Source organism: Anser anser, assembly GCF_964211835.1.
Source record: "Anser anser genome assembly, contig: HAP1_SCAFFOLD_360, whole genome shotgun sequence".
Classification (NCBI taxonomy): Eukaryota; Metazoa; Chordata; class Aves; order Anseriformes; family Anatidae; genus Anser; species Anser anser.
Genome location: NW_028153719.1, coordinates 37,306 through 43,399, shown reverse-complemented (window position 1 = coordinate 43,399; position 6,094 = coordinate 37,306).

Here is a 6,094-nt window from a genome sequence, read left to right as displayed (position 1 = left end):
AGTGTAAGGTGGCCAAGAATGCAGAGTGGTATTGAGGTAAACAAGTAAGTAGATAGAAGTAAGCAGCATGAAAGGGTAACTTTTTTGATTCACGTGTGTGAAAGTACAGTTTTCTGCCATTTATCCTGAGTTACAACTGTAGGCTATACCTTGAAAATGGTGGCTGCAACAGGGATTGAACTGGCAGCTGAACAAATACAACCAGTGTTCTGCTTTTGCTGTGTATGGTGCAAGCCGTAGGCTCTGTTGATCATGAAGTGGATGGTGAAAAGTGTGCCAACAGTAAGCAGCTTTCCCACACTTGGCAGGGTCAGAGAGTGAACCGAGGAACAGGTGGTCTGTCCTGGAAAAAGAAGTAAGCAAGGAGGAGATAGAATCTGAACTTTTCTCTAGACCTTGGTAGCATCCCTCACTTCAACTAATTAGCAGAAGCCAAGAATGAAATGACTGCAGAGATCATCCTTTCAGTACTAGACATGACTCTTCAAATTAGGGTTGAAGGATACTGGCAGGGTTACGTGTACGCCCGTGCTATTGCTTTCAGCCTGGTTGGTATTTTGTGGACAAATAGAAGATTTCAGTTTCCGAGGCTGGCAGCCAGCACCTCACAGCAGTAGTGAATGAGCATGAAAACAAAGATGCACTGTGCTGTAGATGTGCTTGTACTGTTCCGTAAATTGTAGCATAAGTCAGCGAGAAAAGAAAGCATGTAAGAACTTTAATGAAACTACAGACATAGACATATGTTCATAAGCATTCAATGTATTGCAATTATTAATAGCACGGGTAAAATAATCAAAATAATTAGTTCTAACAAGGATGTATTATTTACGGCTTAGTGGTATTGTCAAGGCAGTTCAATTTTAAATAAGCTTTAAGTGCATCCATAACTATATTTTTTCCAAGCCATTAAAAACAATGTTATCCTTTCTTGCTTTATGCTCTCTATACTTAGACCACAGATATTAAAACTAGCTCTGAATTTTGTCCACAAACTGGAGGAAAATGTATAACATGAAAAATATGATTCCAAAGAACACAGATGAGTAATGATGAGTAATGAAGGAGCAAGAGAGTCTTGTATCTGCTGAAGCTTCTTTATATTTTCTTTTTTTAGGAGCAGATTCAGGTTGAATGCCTGCCCTATCTGAATAGGCCTGAATTGAGACCAAGCATAAATAAAACCAGATGTCTGTAGTGAAATCTATGTGAGAAAGGAAAGACCTTGGTCTTCTTGATGAATGTAGGTGGAACAGGCCATGGAAATTGTGTGTGTGCTTTGTGAGAGCATATATGCATACTAGGGCTGTTCATTTTACCTGGTAAGCACAAACAGAAATCAGTTTTTTTTAAATCTGATTGCTGTTTTTTCCTTCTACACAACGTAATCTCTCACTGGCAGTTATCAGCCCCCCAGTTAAGGTGCAGACAGCTATCAGTTTGGCACCTGGCACAACCAGAGGGCCAGAACCTGCAGGGTATGTGGGCTGGGGACGTGGCCTGTGTTTGTGCTCATGAGTGAGTGGTGGTGAGACTGAGAACTTGGAGACTTTGGGATCTGGGGATAAATCACTTTTATTTTGTGGAAGTGATAATCAACAAACAGACAACTGTTTAGGCAGTCCTTATGCTCCAGCATTTTTTGAGTCTTAACTCATGGAAGTTAGGATGCCAGAACAGATCCATATGCATATGTTACGACATAAATCTCATTTACTATATATAATAAACTGAAGCAACGTTATTTGAAGATTTTTATTGTTCTAGTGATTTCTGTGATGGGATACAGATTTCCATAGGCTGACATTCTGTCATCAGTTTATGTGGAAAATGATTAGACCTATGAGTTATGAAGTAATTTTTTGAAAATTACAAATGTAAAATACAGACTTGACTATTTCACTGTGAAATATCTGGCAGTTTTTAAACATTTTTGGGTTTTAGAGGTTGCTACATGTCAAAAAGTTAGAAAAGCATAGGAGGGCCATTTAAATCACTGTGTAGTGTTGATGGACAGGGCTTAAGGGTTTATGTGTTGTGGGTTACTCACTGCCATACTGCTTAATGGAGCTAGGATTTTCTCCTTACTTGGTAATTCCCTTTGGTTAGTGTCTGTTTCAAAACCATATCTATCTTACTTATGTAAATTTTCATAGAATCACAGAATAGCTTGGGTTGGAAGGGACCTTAAAGATCATCAGTTTCCAACCCCAGTGCCATGGGCAGGGATGCCACCCATTAGATCAGGTCGGCCCACAGCCTAGTCCAACCTGGCCTTGAAAACCTCCAGGGATGCCTCAAGGGTTTGATCAGACTGCGTTTTAATGGGGAAAAAGTCATTTGAAAATAGTAGAATGTTGAAATGAGTGCGCTGGACACCTACTGCTTGTTTTCATTACTTCTCAAAATAACAACATATCTCTCCTGCTATGACTCAGAAAAATTAAAATAGCCTCAAAAATCAAATAAATGATGGATTAAACCTGGAGAGAAGGTGTTTCCTCTGATGAGAGGCACTATGGAAAGTCTAATGTGGCAAATCCTACTTTAATGGAGTTCTTTAGAGCTAGAGCCTGCCTCTAATTAAATCAGTAGATAATCCTGAAAAAATTGAAGAGGGGGTGAACACTGAATGCAAGCAAATTGAGTAATGTTCCACAAGCAATTTCACTTCCCCCTTTTTGAGATACCCTGATAGAAAAGAAAGTCTTTTAGAGAAGTGTGGTTTAATAATGACAGCCATGTAGATTCACAGTGGAAATTAAGTTTCTCATGTGTCTTTCAGAACACTCAGGTTCTGCAGAAATTCCAGATTTTGTCAAAAGTTATTAACTTCAAAGCTATTTTTCATTTATTTATTTAATTATTTTGTGGTTCTAGTTAGTTCTTAACATTGAAATTCTCATGGTACCTTAAACTTAGTCAAAACTCTAATTTCTCCTATTTTCTTGTACTGCATGTTTAAAAAAGTGTAAGAAACATTTTGAAGCTCCTGTCAGTTGTCCTAATTCATCTGTAGTTCTTGCTACATAATAATTATGATTTTTTTTACTGAAAGAATTTCCCTAATGATCAGTCATTTCACATTAGTCTTGTTGTATAAGAAATGCTTTACACACTTTGAGGTTGTATTTCTTTTGGCAGCATCATAAGCATTGCCAGGGTTTACTGTCTGTGACGATATGAAACTTCATGTCCATACATAGCCATTTTACAGGAAAAAATAAGCTGAGGATAAAAACAGGGAAGTGGCTTTCCCAGTGACTGGTATCACCTTATTCCTGGTCAAGAGTTCTTTTCACTAGCTGGAGGAGCTGCTGGCCACGGTTAAGCCACCATGTCAAAGCAGCTGTTTTAACTTTTATTGCTGCTTCTGAATAGCCCTCTTTGTCCTGTTTCCATACTGCTGTCAGAGGAACACCTAAAGAGCTGGTTTCACATACCACGAGGAGTGAAACGGGACTGAACTGGACCCGTGTAGTGTCAGGCAGTCTGGGAGCATCTCCTCCGTGGTGTAAGGGTGGTATATGAACGCCCCTCTGTTCTTCGAGGTTGGAAGTGCACGTGGCAGGGGATGGGGCTGGTGTCCTGGCAGCTCTCTGGTGGCACGGACCCTGTGTCCAGCCCCGTAGCTCCTCCGGGTCGATCTGAGCTGGCTGCTGGAAGTATTATGCAGCTATTTGCTGAACGCTTCACCTTGCCTGGTTTAGCCCTGTATGGACTTAGGTTTAGCACATGAAGAGTACACTGAACCGAAAAGCAAGCATTTGGATTAAAAGGATAAAAGTTTGCAGGATGTGAGTATGATAATTGCATTACAATGTAATTGTTCAAAACAATAGAATTGGGATTTTTTTTTTTTTTATTATTCCTAGAAAAAAGTAAACCTGTGAGAATACTTTACAACAAACATTTTGGATTTAAATTTAAAATGTACTTTCCTAATTTATCTTTGTTCTCTTAATTCTTCTTTTTTTTTCAATACTATTTTTTAAAAATTTCTTGTTAGGGATATGCATTCTATGTTATGAAAAGTTACATGTATATGCCTTAGAGTATAGATATAAAGAATACTACTGAGTGCACCATTCTTCGAATCACAGAATGGCTCAGGTTGGAAGGGACCTTAAAGATCATCCACTTCCAACCCCTCTGCCATGGGCAGGGATGGCACCTACTAGATCAGGTTGGCCACAGCCTCATCCAACCTGGTCTTGAATACCTCCAGGGATGGGGCAGCCACAGCTTCGTTCATTCATTGTTTGCTTAACAGCATCTTGGAGCTGGAAACCTAAACCTAGCTGCTTCTATTAAGTTTCTGCATAGGATGTTTTATGACTTTTTGGAGAAGTAACTAACATTACTGTGCCAGGGCAGTGATAGCGGTCTGACCACTCATGGTATCAGCCAGAGAAAAAAAATGACCAGATAATAAATAAATAAACAAACAAACAAACAAATAAGTAAATAAATAAAAGGATCCAGGTGTTCAAGATGGGGTTTGTATGGAGAAACCACCTGAACAATGTTCTTTTTTACCAGTTGATGGACTGAATTTTACTGGTTGCTTCCTGACCTGAAAGCTGTCTAGGTTTAATACATATCAAAAGCTCACTTGATATAGTGATTCATTTTTATTTTCTGTTGTAAATTATTTTACTAACAGCTTAGCGATATAATTAAATTTTAGCATTACCAACTCTGGAATCTTCTCCTTGATCTTTTCATTGTGTTAATATTTTGCTGTTTTTTGAATGCTTTTGCATGTTTCTGAGGGAAGGGAGAATGTCTCAATATATACCTAGCTTCAGTGAATATCAATAACAAATTTCAATTAATTCAGACTTCCTATTCGAAAGAACGTCTGTGAATGTATTTACTTCTCAGAATTTAGAGTGAACTCTTGTCTGTATTGAATTCCAAATTTAAATTATTTTTGAGATTAGTGGAGCCCAATTATCACCTTACAAACACTGTTTTAATCTGTTTTTGGTGCTTTGATAGACGATACAGTTTTTGTATTTAATGTATTTTTGATTAAGAAAGCCAAAATACATGATTACTATTGCAGAATAATGCTGCCCTTTTGACTGACTTCATGTGGCAGTTTTGTTATAAATGCTTGGTTGAAACTTGATTTAATTTTTTAACCTTTGATTAGCAAATACCTTTTCCTTTCCCCTTTTTCTTTTTTTTTTTTTGTCCCTTTATTTCCTTGTCCCCTCTTTTTCCCGTTTTTCTCCTTCTGCTTCTCTTTCTTATATTTGTATTTATGTTATACATGTATATATACTACTTTGGTAATCTGATTAACTAAAAAATTGTTGTAAATGAGGTTTGCTGTGATTTTGTGCCTAATTACTTTTCCTTGTGTACCCATCAGTACTCTTTCTGTGCTTATCTGTTTTTATCATTACTTTGTCAGACTGATGAAACACCATATCACAGAGGCACGTAGATGTATTTCCCTAATAAAGGGTTATAATCGTGGATGGCTGCTGCAGTTGTGATCACGCAGTCAGTAATCAAGCTCTTTGAGGAGGGCTTGGTAGGGAACACCTTGAGTGGCTCTTGACATGCTGAATTGGTCATGGGGTCACTCCTCCTAAGTGGGAACTGCCCACTTGCTGGCCTTTGTCAACAGGAAAATGCCAAGCAAGCAGGGTTCCCATAAAAAGAACATTATAAACTTTTGGAAAGTAAAAAGAAAGCCTTCTTTTTTTTCTTTTTCTTTTTTTTTTTTTTGTCCCTTTTGTTAGTTTTTTGTTCTTTTATAAGATGGGTAGTATTGAAATTTTAGTAAGTGGCACTTTCATTACTTTCTACATCCTCTTTTTTTTTTTTTTTTTTCCTCTGTGTTGACAGGGTAGAGACAGAAAGGTTTGTCGTGTTCTTTGGGTAAGTGCGGTGAACTGTTTTCTGTCCTCAGTGAATCAATGCTTTGTTTTAGAAGTGGTTGGTTTGGACAGAAACTGTCTTTATCATTTCTTTCCCCCCCAAGAATCACGTCTCTGCATCTCTTCAGACAACGCATGCTTCCCCTTTGGTGTTTCGTTTGATGGCATGGGGTTCTTGCTTGAAGGCATTTCTTTAT